Below are 21,781 nucleotides of genomic sequence, written 5' to 3'. Positions count from 1 at the left end.
GAATGAATGATGGATTTAAAGGGTGAGAAACTATAAACAAGGTGCCCAGTCAGATAAAATAATCCACATGAGAAAACAAAAGGAAATCAACTAAGGCCGTTGCAGCAAAAATAAAGGAGGGGCACATACACAATCAAAAGACAACCCAGCGTTAGAACCAACCCAGCGATGATGGTGAAATATACACCGGCTGACTTCTCTGCGGCCATTACTGTATGAAGCACTCAACGCGCTCTCATCCATTAAATCTTCTAACAGCCCTGGGAGCTCTGTTCTGCTTATTATGCCTGTTTTCCAGGTGTGAGAATGGAGGTTCAGGGAGGTGAAGTAGTTTGTTCAAGGTCACATGGTGAAGAAATGGTAGAGCAGGGACTGAACCCAGGTCTGAGTCCAGAGCAGGAGAAATTCCTGTAATACACACCCTCCAACTTGCCCGGGTGACCACGGGAAATACGGAAGTGGGAACAAAAGATGATCAAGTTGTTTCTGGCATCAGTGACTTCAAGAATGGGGACCTGATTGGCTGGGGTAAGAAATATATGAAGGAAAGCAGTTTCTGGTAAAAAATACATATATATTTTTTAGTGTTGCACAGTTTACATGATTACCTTGAATATTGAAAATATGTGTATATTCAGTAGGCAGCTGGCAGTTCAGGTTAGGGCTAATGCTCTAGCACCCTGAGTGGCTCTCACGGAGAATGTTGTAGAAACCACAGCAGAGTGCAATGCCACGGTAGCGCACGTGGTTAGTAGACACCAGCCCTCGGGGCAGATGCCTGGGATCCGTTCTTTAAGGATGCATAACAGATGATGGGTCTGAAGAGAGAGGAAAGGAGGTTTTGGAGATACAACCAAGACTCTGGAGAATGCAGGGTTAAGGAAGTCAAAGCAGAAGAGAATTTTGAAAAAGTGATCCCAAAAAATTAAACACACCATTTCAAAAAGCTGAGTCTCAAATATCAAAGGGAGATCACGTTGGAGGGGGAGTGCGGGATGTTTGTTGCATTTGGCGTTTAGGAGATCCCCGTTGACATCTGCGAAGGTGGCTGGGGAAGGCAGGCATCAGGCACGGTGCGCCGTGAGATGCAGTGAGCAGGGCAGCGGAGGAAGAGGAAGAGCTTTCTCTTGAAAAACTGATTTCCTTTCTGGTGACTGTGCTCATCTCTTCCTCAAATCCCACAGAGGAAATACTAGTGTTACAAAGCAATAGCTACACTTTTACAAGAACATTCAACACATGTGTAGTCTACGAGAGGTGTTTTTCTCCTTCCAGCCTGAGAGAGAGCCTGAATTTTTTTTGTTTAAAGAGAACACTTCTACACTTTATTCCTCTCGAGGGTATTCCATTAGTGAAACCAGCGCTAGCTTGTTTCTGCCCCTTTACAGACTCAAACAGCTCAGTGAAATGTCTGCGGGGCACGCTCAGCTTCCTTCCATCTCTGTCTTTGGGAACCAGCGGCTGGGCAGAAAGGGCACAATCGCAGCAGCTTTTTTCCGGGCAGGTCCCCTATCATCATGGGGCCCTGCAGTTTTGAGGGAGAACCTTAAGGACATTTGGTGTATTGGCTGGAAACTGAGAAATGCGATGCAAGGCGACAAAGCTGAGGAGAAGAAGGAAGTAAATGCCCAGAGAGACTTAACTGGGGCTAAGACGTATGGTTTGGAATCTTCACCCTAAGTTGTGCAGTGAATACTTGGAGGTTTGTAATGGCTTCTACTGGACTGTTTTCAACTATTGAGGCATGAGCCAGTCCCTTTAGGCTCAGGGCACATCTGGCTCTATAAATGCAGATTATGGTGTCTTTCTCTTTGGGAAAGCACCTTCCTATGGAGGTAAATCTAGAGGGGCCTCGACAAAGATGTACAAGACAGTGAAAGGTGTCAGCAGACACGGGCAGTTTAGAACCAAAGTTATGGCTTCCTGACCTTGAAATACACTTGCATATAATATACACATGCAAAAACCACAACAGATGGGAGCCACTGCAGAGCCCTCAGGGCTCCGGGACAGCTGAGGCAAGAATGAAGTTATAGAGACAACCGGAGTTTTTCTGTAAATTTGTTGACCTGGATACAGTAGCTTTATTTTATTTTTTTTAAGATGTATTTATTTATTTGAGAGAGAGCAGAGGAGGGAGGGACAGAGGGAGAGAGAGAAGCTCAAGGAAGCTCCACGACAGTGGGGAGCCCGATGCGGGCTTGATCCCAAGACCCTGAGATCATGACCTGAGCTGAAATCAAGAGTTGGATGCTTGACCGACTGAGCCACCCGGGCGCCCCTGATATGGATGCTTTTAAACTACGAAGCAGCTAAGTGTCACATATGCTGTGGAGTACTTCTGGGGTTCTATCTTCACACTGTTGGTGGCAGGCTTTGGTGAGCAGCAATAGATCAATGATCAATTGCCCTGAATTAGTCTCTCTAGTCAGGACCAAGAAAAGGACCTTGGATGTATGAGGATGTCCACAGGCTCAAATGGAAACTACTCAGAACAACAGAGGATAGGTTTCAAGGTGACATAGTCACTGTAGGGGGCTTTCAATGGTCTCACTATAGTATGTGGGAACCTGACTGAGAAACTTCCAGAGTCCACAAGCAGAGGAAAAGATGGTATCCTGAGGAGCATATGGCAAAGCCTTCAGAAACATCCACAGGAGTTTCATCTCAGGAAAATGTTGCATGTATTTTTCTGGTTGAAATAAATATGGGGACAAGATGAAAGCCATCACTAAAAGCGAATTTCTTGGGCTTAACTCCATCGCAAGAGGCAAGAGCATTAGCCACTGTGGCGCAGTATTAAAACTGTATTTCTACAAGCTACATAGTAGCTGTATGACCAGAGTTCATTGTCTATGCAACACTGAAGTGCCAAGAACACAGCACTCGAAGCCTAGGCAGATTTCTCTACCAGAAATGGTAAGTGCAGTGTATTAAACCTTTTTGCTGGAGATTTACCCTTATTAAATTTAAATTAACAAGTCATAGATTCTACTGACTTTGTATGGACTGACCAGTGGTATCTTGGCGAGAATAAAAATTAAGAATTTTTATTTCTATCACTTGTTTTGGGGAGCCAGGCCCCAAGATGGCCCCCAATGTTCCCTACCTCCTAGTATTAAAACCTTTGTGTAATATTCTCTATTGAGGTCATTCTTGTACTGAGTCACTCATTGTTTTTTTAAGATTTATGTAGTTATTTGAGAGAGAGAGAGAGAAAGTATGTGCATGGGGGGAGGGGCAGAGGGAGACAAGGAATCTTAAGCAGACTCCCCCCAGAGCATGGAGCCAAGGAAGGGCTCCATCCCATGACCCATGAGATCATGACCTGAACCAAAACCAAGAGTCGGACACAGCCAACTGAGCCACCCAGGCGCCCAAGTGACTCATTTCTAAGGAATAGAATAAGACAGAAGATACAGTGCATGACTCAGGAGTTAGGACGAAATGAAAGCACAATTTCACACTTCCTTTTTCTCTTTCCCAGGCCACTGGCTCTGAGGGAAGCCATCTGCCATGTTCTGAGGACACTCTGGCAGCCTTTGGAGGGGCTCCCATGGTACAAAATTGAGGCGTTCGGCCAACGGCTGCTGAGAAGCTATAGGCTGCCTGCTCCCACCTGAGTGGGTTTGGAAATGCTGACTACAGCCCTGGAGGACAGCTGGACGCACCTTCCTGAGGGCCTCTGAGAAAGACCCAACCAGAGAAAGTGCTCTTGGATTCCTGAACCACAGAAACTGTGGGATTATATGTTTGTTGTTTTAAGCTACTAAGTTTTGGGGTGATTTATCACATAGCAATAGATTAACTAATATGCCTCCTTCCATTTAGAAATAACTGAGATTTTACCACAATTTTAGTTAATATTACATAATGAGTTCAAGAGATTTTTACTTGGGAAAACGTTCTAGGACCCAAGGGTTGCCCACTTTTCTTTAAGTTGGTATATACAGGCGCAGGGTAGTTACAGGCCTGCATGCCCTATTAACTCTTTGGACTCTAGAAAGAGAGACATATCAGATACCTTGTGTTAAATTAATAAAATATATGAGGTCCTGAAGAAATACCCCCCATTCTCATGTATCCAGATAAATTAAGAAAAAGCCTCTAGCAGAATTAAAAAGAAAAATTATTTTAAATTCTAACTTTTAACTCATCAAGAAAATTAAATTTTAAACATTACTTTCTTTTAAGTTTAGTAGCTGTGGCCTTTCATTTCCCTCTGTGAATTTGACAGCAGAAGAGGGCTTCTACTGAACTTTTCTGGTATTTTATTATTAGCATTTGTATATTTTATTCTTAATAATGTCATTAAACGTCCTTGTAGAACCAGTGACACATTATCTTGGAAAGCACGGTTGGACATAATTTAGGATGGAAAATAAAAATAGTGAGTAAATTTTCAACCTTACCTAGAGTAACCCTGGAGTAGGTTAACTAACAAAGTAGCAAACTCGTTTCAGAGCTTTCTGGAGTGGTGCCCAGAGGATACTGACGGAGCAGTGACTGGTCTTCCAGAAAGAGTAAGGAATGGCCTCGCGCGTGTGGCAGCAGCCGTGCTAGAATGCTCATCTCCTGGACAGAGGACTCCCCCTAAGCACACGCAGGCTGAGCAGGTAAGCCAGTGAGGAAGGAGAAACCAAACAAACAAATCTGTTACAGGGAATGCTATGTTTTCCTCCTCTGAAGGTAATTCTATTACTATAAAACCAATCTCCTGTCTGCCCCTTTACTCTGCCCTGTGGGGATGGAGTGGTTGATCTGATTGATAGATTTCTAAAGAAAGAACTGGGCATGCAAAACTAGCCCAACATTTTCTCTCTTGAGAGCCATTAGCTCCCAGCTGTAGACTTTCTCTATTGCTCAGGAGGGCCAGCCTTCCCCTAAAACTGGTGGTCCCTAATGCCTTGACTGGGTGGGTAAGTCTAATTCTGGGTTCACTTACCAGGCTTATTTAGCCCTTGTAAGTTGTTGGGGGATTTTTGTTTTGTTTTGTTTTTTTGCTGGGGGGGGGGCACGGGGGCTAGCAACATTTTCATTTTCCATATACATTACTCTTTATCTTATTTCTCAATTTGCTTAAAGCCTGGACGAGAAAGAAGGCCGTTATAGAAGGGAAACCAACACTTCCATCAAAATTAAAGTCATTGAAAGAATTTACCCTGAAGTATTCAAAGGTAATGATACAAAATTTCCTTTCAATTGTATGCTTTTAGCACAATCTAATAATATATGATTCAAGGGTTCATAGGATGCCCCCTTAGAATATATATTTTCCTTGTTTATGTAACAATGAGTAACATGGGGGGAAAGCAGAATGAAGAGCCATACCTATCCTGTGCTCAAAGCTCAAGTTTTGGACTTCGAATCCGAGGTCTGGTGAATCACAGAACCTGCCTGAGTCTGGTTCTTCTCTGCATCTGCACCTTCATCTGTGCAGCGAGGAGTCGCAGCTGCTCTGGGGGGTTGACGTGAGGACCAGAGGTGACAGCGCACACCAAACCAAGCTAAATGCCCTACCTGACATGCAGCGCGCACCCGGCATACGGGAGCTGTGATTAGTGGGTCCTAAAGTCTTCTCTATTTTACTGTATAATAACTCATTAGGGGCAAAATCTCATACCATTTTTTTTTTACTGAGGATTTTTACATCATAAAGAAATTTCTTGAAATTGTAATTTCCTTATAGTATTTTTATTCTCGCAAACACTTTCTCTGTTAAGCTTGCAATTAGTGAATCTGCTACTTTAGGCAAATGTTAGCTCATCTTCCCTCCTTCTGCTTTAAATTCATAATGTGTCATTTTAAGGTAATTCAAACATTTTGTCAGCTTTCACCACTTAATTTGTATGAATTTTAGATCTAGGGGCAAAGTGAGGTCAAGGAATAAAAGTCCCCGTGGACATTGCTGGAAAAAAAAAAAAAACCCTTTAGTACTTTTAATATTAGATTTGCTTATAGAATGTCCATGGTACAATTTAATAAATTCTGGTTTTGTTGCCTCAGTAAAAAGTTTCTTATATCAGTCCTTCAGGAATGTTTTGGATAAATTCCTTCCTTGGTTAAATTATCCCATTAGCTGAACTGTCCACTGTTGAGACACTCTGTCATGAAAATGAGACTTTTGTAACTTTGAATGTCTAAAATTGATCTCTTTCCCAGAGTATAGACCTACTGCTGCCGAGTTGTAAAAGAATCCTTACCTCATATCTTGTGCCCAAGGGGAATCTTCTGGGCTCAACTTTCCAAATTGGCTCATAGATGCTCTCTAACATACTTTAACTTGGGCTCCTGTGTTTGCACTGTCTGAATTTACAGACTTAAATTTTCAGACATTTCCTAGCTTCCAGCTTATTCTCCTTCTCCCCACAGGTCTCTACGTCTCTTTGTTCTGTGCCCCAAATCCACTGGCAACAGGAACCATTCTCAAGACTGGTCCCTCTTACAGAGTTCCCCAGGACCATGCTCTGTGTGAAGGAGGAATAGCTCATGGAAACCATAAAAACAGTTATTTAGTGAGAGATGGTCCTATTTCTATCAATGCAATTGCAGCATAATGCCATTAAAAATGATAAATAACAGGGGCGTCTGGGTGGCGCAGTCGTTAAACGTCTGCCTTCGGCTCAGGGCGTGATCTCAGCGTTCTGGGATCGAGCCCCACATCAGGCTCCTCCGCTGGGAGCCTGCTTCTTCCTCTCCCACTCCCCCTGCTTCTGTTCCCTCTCTCGCTGGCTGTCTCTGTCAAATAAATAATCTTTAAAAAATAAAATAAAATAAAGTAAAAATGATAAATAACAGTATTCAAACCTAGACTCCATTTTAGTGCAGTATCTTATTTGTGTTTGCATTTGTTTCGTTTCAAATCTTTTGTTACATGGAGTACAACAATAGTCAGATTTATAACTTTAGGAGATGAATGTTCCCTTTCAAAGAAAGAAACTCAAACAAAAGATTTCCTCATTAAACGTTAAAGAGAATATATAAAAGGGAACATACATACCTGAGTCCTAGAACCGTAATGTATTTCTTAAATTCTTTTAGTTATTGTAACATAGAACACATTTAATAGTTCCCTAGCAGAATACACAAAATCTTTTCACCTACTGACAATGAGTCCTTGCCAGAGGTAAACTTATTCAATGGTGGAAAGTGGGTATCGAATTATGTCTAAACGTTTAATGGAAGACTTTCTTTACAGAGCTGAGAATACGTTAGTTTAAACTTAATAACTCGAATAAGACAGAATCACGGATATTAATACCAAGGATATGCCAATCACACAAGTTCTCCCCTCCACCTCCTCTTTTTTTAAACATACCTGGTGAATCCAAACAACAGAAATAGTACGTGAGAGAGTGAGAAAGAATCGTGGGTCCAGTCTTACCTTTCTGCTTAATAACTGTGTGACCACAAACTTACAACCACTTCACAGTTTCCTCATTGCTACACGAGAATTAAAAATAGTTTCTACCTGTTTGGGTTGCTGTGAAGTTAAATAAGAAAATGTGTAATGTAATTAGCACAATATAGTAAATGCTCAATAAATATTAGCTCTTAGCATCATAGAAAGGGAATGTATACTTATTTAGAAACAATTTTATGATGCAGACACTGAACAAGAGGTTTTTATAAACTATCTAATCTAGTCGTGTATTGGCCATATTGAAACCAATTTTTTTTCAGTTTCATTTCCTTTGAACACAGTTGTTCTACAAGCTCAAACATGTACATCGAATTCTTCCTGACATTTCATTTACTATTACATTCCTTGGGCTAACAGCAGGTTTTTAATCTCAAACAGATTTTCATGCCTCAATCATCTTAAAATATTTGCTGAAACTGGTATTAAAAGAAACTAATGTAGCAATGCCAACATGCTTTAGAGAGAGGCTTTCATTCCACACAGTATGGGAAACAATTTTCGATCAGACCATTTTCAACCTAGGTAAATTTGGAACCAAATTGATTTATTTGGGGGCTCTCTTAACAGCCTCCTTGATAACAAATTCAATCTGTGCCCAGTTTCTAAAGTTAATCAGAGGCAGTATCATTCTTCCCCTGGTACTTATTTTTTTTTTCTTATTTTTTTACTGTTCAAGATCTTAGGTCTCACAGGGAAAAAAAAATTGCTTCCATTTCAACCAAGTACTCTTTATTCCCAGTAGACTAGATATCTCACTTAATTTCCATATTCTTCTGTGGTATCCTCATGCTAGAATCTTTTAACTTCATAAAAGAAGTCCTGTTTATGTTCTTTCTTTTGAATTGTTAAATAATCAAAACCACCGTTGTCACCGCTTTCCAAAGACTCATTCATGAGTCTGTTCTTTCACTTGCAAGTAGACACAAGTTACTTTGTGAGGTCTTGTCTTTGTCATTGACATCCTTGCCGCTGTAGAAGCTGGTCCTTTCCTCTTAGATCCCCCTCGGCCTTCCGTTCTTCAACAATCTTCCAGTTGACTCTCCACTTAATTTCTAAGGGAAAATAATTGCTATTGCTTTATATACTTCTTCAGTGCTTCATTGAAATCTCTAATTATGCTCTTAACACGTATACGGGCTTGGTATTACAGTTGGCTGGACTCGAGTTAACCCGCCCATCGAAGTATAGTCCTCTTCAGTATATCCTTAGAATCACTATACTTCTTAGAGCCCCTAGCACAGAATTTGAACACAATAGGCACTTACTTAATGTTGTTTGAATTGAATACCTTCATTGAAATGAATGTTACTGATTCTGCCACTTGTATTTCCTGGCCGCACGTTCCGCAGCACCCACCCAGTGCTAGGGCAGCGCCCACCCAGTGCTAGGGCAGCGCTCTGGTACAGCTCACGCTCTACAGCGACGTTTACAGGAGTCAACGAAACAAGCATGAGTATGGGTCTCATGGAGGTTAGTGGGCGTCTGCTCTGGGCCCATCTTTATCCAAAACATTATTGCAATTTTTGTAAGTACCTCTAAGATCATTAAAATACATTCTATAAGGGGTTATACAGTCCAATTTTGCTTGTGCCAAAAATGTTCCACTCTAATTCCCAGTCTCCTTTGGAGCTAGGCTCGGTCATTTGGTACAGTTCCAGACAGGACACATGTTGATGGATGCAAGGGAGCTTCTCGGAAATCTTTCATTTATTTATTTAACTTTTTTATGAAAGGGGCATCAGTGACACATTCCTTTCCCCCACAACCAGCCTTGAACAAAGACACAATATCTGGAGCTGTGGCAGCCACCTTATCATGGGAAGGAAAGGACGCCAGATGCCCAGGGCAGCTAGTCCTGTCATCCCTGGAATGCTGAGTCATTGCCCACGATTGCCTAACTCCTGCTTTCTAGCTGTTAGAAGAGAAAACCCTTCTATGTTTATGTTGCTCTTCTTGAATCTCATCCTCATGTCACAGAAAGGCATTGTTACCCTCTTTTCTCAAAAAAGGAAACAGTGACTCAGAGAGGCTTATGTATCTAAGGCTGTGCACTTGTTATGTGACATACTAGGGCAAAGGTTAATAATGAATGCAAAACCTGACTTGTATACAACCTCGATTCAAGTGTTTCGGATGATAAGCTAGGCAACTTGAACACTCTGTATTCATTTGTACTCGTTGCAACATTTTGTAGCCGAAGGGCTTCAAGCTCCACATTGCCCAATCTTATCTTTGAATCTTTCACTTGTGCTATAATTTGTTTCATAATAATTTTCAAATAATGTGGTTAAGCAAGGAAGGTTAGAAATACATTTTTTCCACTTTATATATAGTCTGTCCTACTTAAAATAAAAGCATATTGGAAATTGACCCACTAATGAAAAATCAGAATGCCTCATCTAGAAACTTCCCTTCAAAATGGTAGAAACCAGGGCACTTGCATGGCTCAGTTATTGGGTGTCTGCCTTCACCTTGGATCGTGATCCCAGGGTCCTGGGATCTAGTCCCACATAGGGATCGCTGCTCAGCTGGGAGTCTGCTTCTCCCTCTCCCTCTGCCCCTCCCCTGTGCTTGCTCTCTCTCGAATAAATAAATAATTAAAAAAAAAACTGTTAATTTTTTTTTAAATGGTAGAAACCAATGTCATAAAACTGGGTGGGCATTATTCCCATAGATAAGGCTCTACGATACGAAATGCTGTGTACAAATTTATCTACGGCCAAATGTTGGTTTTCCCTCATGAAAATATTGCCTCCAAATTCCAATCATTCTGAAAAACAATTCACCTGTCAAGTTTAAAGATTTTGTTCATAATTTGGACTGTATCCTGCCATTGACATTTATTTTAATCTCCTACTGATTTCTGTGGGAATTCTTCTTGTAGAATTTAGGCAGGATATAGCCCCAAAGGAATTTCTGCAAAGAAGCTTCCCACTTTCAACTCTTTGTGTTTGATTTGTATTAAGTGTAGGTCATGACGCTGTACATCTAAAAATAGGTCTACAGGCTAAACCTCTGATAAAGTCTTCTGTTTTTAGATTCAGGCTGAAAGGTCAATGAGAATGCTAAAATCTCACAGGAACAACTACATTATAAATGATTTTTAACCACATGTTTTTGGTTCAGTTTTTTAGAAATGGGAATATATTATTTGAAAATGCCTTTTTTACCTTATATGTCCCCAGATGTCTATCTGCCATGAAATTCATTTTTAAAATGCCCATTTAAACCATGTTTAAAACATTTTAAAACACTAGCTATAATAGTAGGCTGTCATTAAAAATTATAGTAATGGGGGTGCCTGGGTGGCTTAGTCACTAAGGGTCCAACTCTTGGTTTCAGCTCAGGTCATGATCTCGAGTCATGGGATCGAGCCCCATGCACTCCATGGGGAGTCTGCTTCAAACTTTTTTTTCCTTCTCCCTCCCCCCACCCCACCTCTCTCCACTCACGCGCACACGCTCTCTCTCTCTAAAATAAATAAATACAATCTTAAAAAGAAAACTATAGTATTGATGATTATAGAATTATAGATCTTAAAAATGCTTTGAAACAGTGTAAAGTTTTAAAAAAAGAAAAGTAAAAAATTACATTTACACGTATTTGCAGTAATGTAAAAATGTACCTAAATAAAGATCGGATGATAATAGAAATTTAAAATCTGTATTGTAATTGGTGAATTTTATCTCTTATCAAATTTTCTAATCTTTTGTATTTTATATATTAAGGTTAGAATTCGAGTGCCAACAAATAATATCATTTACATTTAAATTCATCAAATTCATATAAACTTAAAGTCATGACAAAAGCTGAAAAAAGTGAGAGTAATGTCACTAAGAATATGCTGGTGAGCACAGCTTAATGTGAAGACAAATCACTATGTCATACGCCTGAAACCAGTGTGCCTTGTGTGTCAAAAAGATGAAAAGAATGTGCTGGTACTTCAGTTTTTAATTAGTAGACCCTGGACCACTTCTAGAGCAGCTAAGGGCCCCTGTGGTCATGTGGTAATCTTTTCTTTTAATTTTCTCATGTCATGAAAATATCTTTAGAGGTTATGGGATACCCATAAAATTTGACCAAGAGAATTTTTGACACTGTTCTGTCTACTTGATAGGGTTATTCTGTGGGCCAAATGAGATGCTGTTTATCTAAGCACTTTGAAAAGTACACATGAAAAGTAGCATCGTAGTATTCCATATTACTCCACATCTTTTCCAGATTAGATCCATAATTTGATCTCAATTGTATGATGGAGAAATAAGATGAAATGAAACAAATATCTGAAGTGTCACTGTAACATGGACTCACATTGCGCTTTGTACCTTACGAAGAAACTGAAGCTAAAATGATTTATTATTTTGAAGCCACTATGCCAGCAAGCTCTCATGCTGGAGAAGCAGTGTTCGGCTCCATTATACAAACTGCAGACCAACCTCATTCCCACATTTCACTACTTGAATTCATATGGAACATGTGTGGAAGAAGTGGGGCTGAATCTCTCAGATCCTTTTTTAATACGGGATTCAGTTTGAAGAATGTGGTTAGCAGACAGCGTTTGCACCAAGGTCACACTCTTTTCAGGATGGTCCCATATGATGACTGATGACAGAGCAAGGCTGAGGTACAAAGCCCTCATCAGACCTGGCTCTGGACCTCCCCACTGGCAGCGCTGAGATTTTGTCAGGCGCATCAAGGCCTTACAGCTCCTTCAGGACAACCTTGCTTCCTCCCTTTTCCTCTCACAAAAGCCCTCTGTAGTTCTGTCTCCATCCCAGTGTCTGCTTCCCAAGAACCCAACAGACTCCAAGAGTAGTCCAAGACAGCTGGCAGGATAGGTATGGTTCCAAGACTGGCTCACCAATGACCTGTCTGATGACAAGGACACCATCCCAGTGGTGTGTGAGCCATGAATAGACCCCTGGCACAAAGAGGCAGCCCAATTACTAAAGAGTCACTGACGTGACTAGGGAGACTATTCTTGCAGAAGGAAATGTCACGACTGGTGAATCTAACAGGAACAGGAAACAGTATACAGAAGAACAGTGGAATGGTTGGTGGCCATTAAGTCAGTGCAATGTTCTTCCCAATGAGAAGCTGACACTATTTAACAAATGACTGAGAGTCAAGTGTAAAGACCAATGTCCTCGTTGGTAGCCTTAAAAAAGCCAATTTTCTTTCTTGGGAGAGGAGAGAAGGCCTAAGACAAAACCGAGGACTAACATGATAGTCACTCATCTTCAAAGACAATTGAAGTCTTGGCCAAAGCAGGTCTGTCCTAGCAAGCTTGGGGCCCTGCTAGGTGGCCCTGGAATGCTGACCCTGAGATGAGGGCATCTGGATAGATGTCTCTTGAGATTTAGGTTCCCAAGCCTTTTTTTTTTTTTAATTCTTAAACTTCATTTTTTAGAGCACTTTTAGGTTCACAGAAAAATTGAGTGGAAAGTATAGAATGTTCCCATGCATGCACAGCCTCCCCCATCAACATCCAGAGTCTTTTGAACCCTCCGAGCCTACAGCGGTGAGCCACCCCCCCTCCCCCGGTCAAGAACTAGTCCTACCCCCGTGGAGAAAGAAAGCACAGAGCTGCTCCCCTGCAGATCCTCAATGGTTCTTTCAGGATACTGCCTATCACTATAGTTAAGGCACAGCATAACCCAGCCACGAATATGCTAGCTCCTAAAAGGATAAAGAGCCTTCACCACAAAAGAAGACTTAACCAGCACATGCCGGCAGCAGTCTGGGATGGCAAGCGTCAGAGCAGTCCTTGAGGGATTGGATTCAGAGGTTTCTTGATCAAGGGGACTGGAAAAGAAGACAAGGGAGAGTCGATTGACTTAGGGCATCCTCTTATGATATGGGACTTACTACCCTGCCAAGGACCCCAGGGGATGATGCACACCTGCTTCTGGGATGGCTCCTAGCAGCCTGGAGACAGCAATGGTGCACGATGAACACAACTGAAATTACTGAATTGCTATGGTGGATTGTAGAGAAGTGACAAAAAGGCTCAGAAATGTGACCATGCTTGAGTGAGGCCAGCAAACCATTCATTTTTGTCCCCTCCTTCCTCTCCTCCAACGGAGGAATTCTCAGAGGACACAGGAGAATCAGAGGCTCAAGAATTAGGTGATCACACTGGTATCAGCCTCACTAAGAGTCAGTAGTGAGTGCCCTATGCAGGCCGGGCTGAGAGAGGAGAAGCTATAATAGAACTTGCCTCATTGAAAGCCACAGAGATGTGAAGGCCTAAAGCAATGAAGCTAGTGGCTTTTAAATACCAGAATCTGGGAGGCAGGGATTCACCGTGATCAAAACAACCATCCAGGTCAGAGTGGCAGCTGATGGGGTTTGCTTCATGGGGAGGTATGGAGATGATGAACAGAACACGGGTTCCTTAGCAGAAAAATACACGTGCGACCCATGAGAGTGTTATTTCATATATAATCAAAAGAAAGCAAGAATGGATGAGCAGGAGATAGCAGGTTGTCACTCCTTGTAAAAAGCCACAATCCCAAGACAGTTTTCAAAGCCAGGAGCCATTAACTGAAGAGGTAACTGTGTCCACAGGAGGCAAGACCCTACAACAACACGGGAAATGTATGCTGTAACCAATCCTCCACTTGTTCCCCAGAAGAACCTAAAACAATTTACTCACGTAACTGTTCACTGAGAAAAGGGCAATAGTAGTCATTTCAAGGACTATTAGACACAGGTCTGAGTTGATATGGATACCCAGATAACTAAATTATCCCCTTGGCCCCCCTATTATCATAGGAACATATGGGGTCCTGGTAATAAGTGGACTCCCAGAATAAATCCAACCTAAATTGAGACTATGGGTCTATAAATCCACCCAAAGATCTTTTCTAAAGTTCCCAAGTATATAAATATATTTGACTTGCTTGAAAATCAGAGTAACCTTCACAATGGGCTCTTATCCTGTGTAGTAGGAGCTATGATAGTGGGAAAATCTCTGACATTGGCCCCCGCCCCAGTCAAGAGTGTAAATGGAAAGAATATACCAGGAAGGTAACAGAATAGTGCCACCTTTCCAGATCTAAAGACAGAGAGGTGCCGATGTCTACTACAACTCCATTTTATTTGTCAGGCTGGCTCCTGCAGGAAATGGATGGATCCTGGAGAATGATTATAGACCTCAAGTAGTAGGCTGACCAGCTGCCATGATAGCAGTAGCATCATTGCTAGAGCCGATGAATATGGCCTCAGCCACATGGCATGTAGCTAGTGACTTAACTAATACAGAAGTTCTTTCCCAATCAACAGAGAAGAGCAGGAACCATTAGCTTTCTCTTGGAAAAAATGCAGTTGTACATTCGCAGTTTTCTCTAAGGCTTTCTTGACAATCCCACCCTGCCATAATATGGTCTGTAGAGATCTAGATTTTTGGATATTCCACAAAATATCACACGGATCCATTTGGCCAGTGACATCAGGCTAATCTGGCAGAATGAGCAAGGAGAGCTTGTGGAGACACTTGTGCTCCAGAGGACAGGAGAGTGACCCTGTGAACATTCAGAGACATGTCACTCCAGTAAAGATTTGGGGGCTCCAGTGGTCAAGAACATGTCAGGATATTCCCTTCATAGGAGAAGGCAAACTCTTGCATTTTGAATTGGAACAAATCACAGCCCGTGGTAGGTGTTCTCATTCTGGAGGCAACACATTCCATACCTGGGAGTACCACTCTGCCCATACGTGGGGTGAGCAAGACGTTAACGAGGAAGGTGCTGCACAAGCACTGGAATTAACAGCTGCAGGCATTGCAGCACGAGCTCAGGAGCAATACTCTGTGAGGACGGGATCCCATCTTCCAGGACAAGTTACATACACCGAATTTGAAACCTTTATATGGTGCTGTGGTCCCCTCTGTGAAGAACACATTGGTTTGGGTGCAAGAGTGAACCATCATCATTCCTAATGACTCATCCTTACAACTCTGGGCTCTAGTGGGTGACAGGTCCCATTCCTCAAAGGAGAACAATAACCATAACAGTTAGTATTTAATAAGCCCTTATTATGTGCCAGACACTGTTGTTTGTAGTCTTACAAACCATTTAATCCCAACAAAACATTGTGGAGTATTTACTATCACCAACTGCTGGCTAATGTGGAACCCAAAGCACTAAAAGGAAACTTGCCCAAGTTCACATATTTATTAAGTGTAAAACTCAACCACTATGAATACCAAAATTTATGACACGGTGAGTCAGAGAACATTCGGCCAATATTGAGCAGCCATCTCAATGGTCCTATGAGATGTTATAGTCAGGCCTTCACCATGTAGTAGGGTTCAGAGGCAAGTCAAGAGCTATTTATTTATAGCAAAGGCATGATGAGTCTCCAAAATAATCAGAGCTCCCTCTATTGCCCTCAGCACAGGGTCTATGCAGCATCTGTAGGACCCACTGAGCCATAAGGGCCAGAAGTAAGGGTTGCTTGCATTGCAGTCTCCACCAGTAGGGGAGCATTCTAGTTCTTTGGGCCAAACCAGCAGTTGTTTAGGGCCACTGTATATGGATCAGTACAGCTCACAGATTTATGGTTTATTTTTCTTTCAAAATCAAAGAGGAACTGCCTTAGGTCAAAGGACTCTTGTACACCTTATGGAAGTGAAAGATCCTTGCACTTTTGTGGCATTTATTTTCCGGGTTGGGTACTCATGTATCTTACAAGGTAATAGGGATCCTGCTAGGTTTTCTATATGTCAGTAGGGTGATGGCCGGTATGATGTCTTGAGCACTGATGGGGTAATTACTTATCCTTGCAGAATGACTTGAGACACAGAACCAGAAAGGTAATATAACCTTGTGACAAGGCAGTGAAGATGTACAGCTGTCTCTATCAAATGAAAACAAAGTTCTGCTATTTACTGCTTTTGGAGATAGAGAAAAAAAGCATTTGTCAAATCAATGGGTGCTTAGGAAGGGCCATATTGATTTGTTCCAATGAAGAGACCACATCTTGTACAAAATTGCAATATTGAATCCCCACTTGATTAAACTTCTGATAAGCTATAGTCATTCTCTGTGATCAATCTGTCTTTTTTACTAGCTGAACTGGACAGCTAACTATGAAAGTGATGAGAATCTCTACTCCCACATCTTTCAAGCCTTAAATGATATTGCAAATATTTGTAATTTCACCAGGTCTGTGGTAATGCCTTTGATTTATTCCCATTGGGGGCAGGAACAACTCCAAAAGCTTCCACTTAGCTATTCCTAACAATGATAATAGCACTGCATTAGTGAATACTGAATCATTGCTCCTAGGGGAAATATGTGTGTGTGTGTGTGTGTGTGTGTACATATGTATATATATATATATATATACACACACATATGTATATATATATATATATATATATACACACACACACCTTTATATATATATATATATACACACACATATATATACACATTTATGTATTTTACATATATATTTTTACATATATATATACATGTATATATTATATGTATGTGTATATATATATATAAATGTGTGTTTATATATATACAAGGGTGAAGGATCTAAGACTATATACACCAGGTCTTTGGAGACACCATTCACTAGAGAAACTCAAAGGGTAAAAGCAACAGCAAGTGTGTGATCTTCTGTGGCCCGTGAATTCTGGAATAGCAGAGATAGATCTTACAGGACCCAACAAATGATATTAGGAAAGGTACGCTGGCTTTCAGACTTTGAGCCTTTTAGTCTCCATGATTGGAAAAGTACCAACGTCTCCCCTGGCAGGATCAAAGGCTCTTGTTCAAGCCTTAGAGTGTAACAAAGCAGATCACTGTTCCCCAAGTTCCTACCCTTGTGTGATCAGGGGCCTGGGGTCTAGAACATGCAGCCTGAGTCCACTTCCTCAGTACCTCCCAGCCTTGACTGCTGTAAACATGTGGCTAAAGCAATATCCAAAGAGAGTCACAGGAGGCTAGCCCACAAGGAATCAGTGCTATGTTGACCATAAAGTTGTAGGTATCTCCCTTTTCCTTCTTCTGGTTATTCTTAAAATAACCATAGAGTCCCTTGAGAAAGACTAATCAGGAGACTCAAAAAATATTATTGGGTTGCTATTGCAAAGCTTTTCTTATGCACTCTTGGCTTCTTCAGTCAAAGGACTTTGAGTATGGAATCAAAGGAAGAGTTGACATTATGATCATGTCCAAGCCAGAGCTTTGCTCACTTGACCTGTCCTTGCTCAGGTATACGAATCAAGCAGGACCTCAATGGGTTCACCATCTGTTTTCATTCTCAGAATCTCAGATTATCCACCAACATCACGGACCTTGCAGACCAGAGCAGAACACTCTGCTGACCAACCACGCAATGCCTGATGCTTATTATGGTAAGCACATCCATCTTACTTTGGGAGACGAGGTGTGACAACTTGGCTTCTGTCACCCCAGGAAATTTCCTTGTCCATTGAAATCAGGGAGTCATTTCAATTGTGGTGTCTTCCTCCAGCGAACTCTAGCCTGCTGGCTCTGCAGTCTGCAGAGCAGCTACCAAGGCGCTGACGGAGGCTCTGTCTTCAGAGCCCTCTCTGGACAAAGGGAGGTAAGGAGAAGTTAGCCACATATGTTAAATTTACTCCAACGTATTTTCTCTCCCAATACCTTTGGATTTCTTTACTGATTTCATTCCAAACATTTTCTGCCTTCTCAGTTTGATTTAGCAAGAGCCACCTGAGACTTCATTTTATCACTCAACCAAACCATTATCATTACTTCCAGCTGTTAAAGCCACACTGAATCCAGAATTCTGGCACTCCTAGGGATAAATCCAGCTGAATCTGAAACTATATTTTCCCCCTTTGTTCAAGCTAGCATAGATGCATTCCCCAGACTCTTCCTGATATGAGTTAGGAAAATGCTCCAGTTCTTGTGGTGGGTAAATGACATCCTACTGGTCTTGACTATGTAATCCCTCCTCCTCGTCCTCTGCCCCCAGTGTGATGGAATCTAATTTAGTTGTAGATTTAGACATAATACAGTGTGATGATGAGGTTAACTGGCTTCCCATTGAAATATAATTCCCTCCAGCCAGTGAGATTCTAAGTCTTGAAACAAGGCAGGAACAAACTCTTATAAAGTAGAAAGGAGTGACTTCACCTGGTATGGAAAGGTCGTTGGAGCTCCATGCCTGAATTCCTTTACTCCTCTAAATCCATCCCAGATAACCCCATTGTGGTGCTAGTAGTTCTATTACTATCAACCATGGCCCTGGCTCTCTCATCAGATTTCTTCAAAGGTTGTAAAGCACACTGGTGTGGAAATCCACAAGTGCAGAAACACATACCACGTTTGCTTTTCAGCTATTTCCACACTCAGGGAAAGATGAGAGATTCATTCGGCCATTGGAGGAAGCCCCGGAGATTTAGTCTATACATTGAGTCATGAATTTGAATAATTGAGATCATCATTGTCCTTCATCTTTAATCTTTTCTGCGTCAATAAAAGCATGATACGAATGCTGTTTCTTGGCAGTGGCAACTCGGCCCCTCAAATCCTCACCTTTGATGGGTACTTCAGATGATATTTGATTAAGCTGTTTACCCCTGCGTCCCATGGACAGGCACGTTCCCATAACTATGTAGATGCCACTGCCTTCAACACTGGATGACCAAATAAGCCCATGCCAAATAATTTCCAGTTCCTGGGGACTCCTAACTATAACTCTAATGTGAATTTTTAAGTCCATTCACTATTTGTATCTGGAAAAAGCAGAAACCCCTACAACACTAGTGTACCTTCTGTAGGATCTCCAATAAGAGGACATCCATGAGGGGTGCAGGCTTCAGAAGCATTTAACCCCACAAAACAGGGATGGCAACCAGGCCTCAGATTTTTTGTTTCTTCTCTCTACTCTGCACAGTGCTGGATTCATCTTAAGGCTATTTCACCTGAAGGCTCTAGGAAGTATGCCAGTAGCAATCAATGCAGGTCATGTGGGAGAAAAGAGTGGCTTTCCTTGGCTCTATGTGATGAACTGAGAAGCACTGGAGCCAAAACCTAGATCCAACGGAATTTCCTCATGTCTTTCTGCCATGCGAATGAGTTAAATTCTTCAATGTGCGTTCATCATTGTGGATTCTGCTTAAAAGTCATCTTTTATATTTGAAACAGCTCTTTCCTCTCCGGATTCTTTACTTTGTTACTACAATGAGGCCAGGCTGGTGTGAGCTCTGTTAAGGCAGGCACTTAATTTTATAATTTTTTGCACTGTGCTCAATAAGTAGTCGATAGCATATGTACAATGAATGAGAATGAATACTCTCTGAGAAATCTTCCCTGTAGCACGTGGAGATGCCTACAGATGGACAATCCTAGCTGATATCTGCTATGCTCTGGATTGTGGAGTATAAAATAATCCCTTTCCCTCGGTGTAATTTTTGTTAGGTTTATTTTCCTTTGCCTCTTGTGATCTGAGTGGCCTATTAGTGGCCAGGGTTTGGATGTGTTTAAAAAGGAATGAGTAAATAAGGCCTATTTTTAGCCTAGACTCCCTTAATCGGTCTAGTCTATACAAATGAAGTCACCCCGGCTGCTACGTTTCCAGCAAATGCGAGATTGATCTTATGCAGGAGTTGCATTAAGACGGGACTCCAAGAGTACTGAAATCCCCTGATTCCTGCCTTGGCTAGGCACGCTTCCTTCTCAAAAGGCCCTGTAGGTACAATTGCGGCAACATAGGAAACACGGTACTCTCTTATTAACTAGGATTTTGTGCCAGAGTAGAACCCCAGTGAGTAAAGTTGAATCGTGTGGAAGTATTTTATTTTTCCTATACTAGTCAGGTCTAAATATTCCTGAATCAAGGAGGCTCTCAAGCCTGCTCTTTTGCTCCCGTCTCAGAACTCACTAAAGCAATGAAATACAAAGCCCCATCTGCCCAAATGACAAATGGACAAAAGGCCGTATTTGCTTCACCGATGAGTCACTACCCCTAGTGGCTTTGATGGACAGCCTGCAGTCGGAACAATTCAAATCCTTGCCTTTCCTCCTCAGGAAGAAGGTGAGAATGGAGAGGACAGAGCCGGCACCAACCAGCTCACAGAAACTGAGCCGTCAACACGGAGGACTTGAAGCCGAAGACTTACATTAGTCAACGCCACACTTGGTTTGTGGTTTCTCTTCTCCCCGTCTTCTGTGTGCGCCCAAGCGACAAGGGGCAGCTGATGGAGGAGCCGCGGGGTCGGGATGAGGGCCATACAGACTTTTCTTCTTTCCTTGGAGTCGCATCAAATAGGAGAGAGAAAGTCCCATTAAAATGTGTGCAAACACTTATTGCTCTGTATTTGGAAATAGAATGACATAACGTCAGGTGATTTTAAGTGCTATGTAGTCTGTCTCCCTGCCCCTGAGGGAACAGCCCATGAGTCATTTTGAAAACATTATTATATATTATTTCCTTAAGGTTCTGGAGCAGAGGGGATTTTGGGGTTTGGGGAGTTTGCTAGAAACAGATGCTGACGTAGGGATCATGGTTGATCTGGGACGTGATCTCAGGAAGGGACTGTAGGGCACAGAGAAGTGAGGCAGAAAGGGGAAGGTGTTAACACAGAGCGTGGTAAGAAGCCCGTTACTGCTAGGACCTTCGGGGAGATGGTGCAGATACACACAGAAGTCCTTCTCCGTAAGAGGTGTTATTTGTCCCCCAGTTCCTATCCATCATGGCCATAAGCTGCTCCAGGAGGATCAGCTTCTCGAGTCTAGGCATGCCAGAAAAAGCTCCCTGGCAGAGATCTCCATGAGATTCTGGAAGGAAGGCTCACTCCTCAGAAGGAAGGTGAGGCCTGGGAATGTGGATAGGAGTCCCCATAACTCCTATTACAATATATAGACTACCATTGGTAAAGTTATCTTGGATTAAGACTCTTAACCAGATCACCTCCCTAAAATCTCATTTAAATCCTTTTTAAAGTCTTGGGGCGCCTGGGTGGCACAGCGGTTAAGCATCTGCCTTCGGCTCAGGGCATGATCCCGGCGTTATGGGATCAAGCCCCACATCAGGCTCTTCCGCTATGAGCCTGCTTCTTCCTCTCCCACTCCCCATGCTTGTGTTCCGTCTCTCTCTGGCTGTCTCTATCTCTATCGAATAAATAAATAAATAAAATCTTTAAAAATAAATAAATAAAAAATAAATCCTTTTTAAAGTCTTCATAAGATTATAAAATCATAGTTGAATTTTTCAATCTTCATTGATAGAATAACATCTGCGTATGTATATTTCTTACAGATTATCATGTCTCTCCTCACCCGTTATGGAAACAGATTTATAAAGTTGTAATAAAAACCATCTTTGTCATGAACCTGTATTATTGTTCAA

At 41.8% G+C, this 21,781-nt stretch overlaps 1 long non-coding RNA gene across 1 annotated transcript; it reads left to right on the top strand.

Annotated features, from left to right (window-relative positions):
* Positions 1-4,246: 4,246 nt before the first annotated feature.
* LOC113262054 (uncharacterized) lies at positions 4,247-21,592 on the top strand. The gene is made up of 4 exons (XR_003318593.4): positions 4,247-4,616; positions 5,086-5,177; positions 17,709-17,798; positions 20,461-21,592. It is a non-coding gene; the product is annotated as an uncharacterized LOC113262054 (long non-coding RNA).
* Positions 21,593-21,781: the final 189 nt, after the last annotated feature.

Source organism: Ursus arctos, unplaced genomic scaffold, assembly GCF_023065955.2.
Source record: "Ursus arctos isolate Adak ecotype North America unplaced genomic scaffold, UrsArc2.0 scaffold_27, whole genome shotgun sequence".
NCBI lineage: Eukaryota > Metazoa > Chordata > Mammalia > Carnivora > Ursidae > Ursus > Ursus arctos.
Note: the sequence above shows the minus strand (reverse complement) of the source record. Positions and strands in the feature narration are given on the sequence as shown.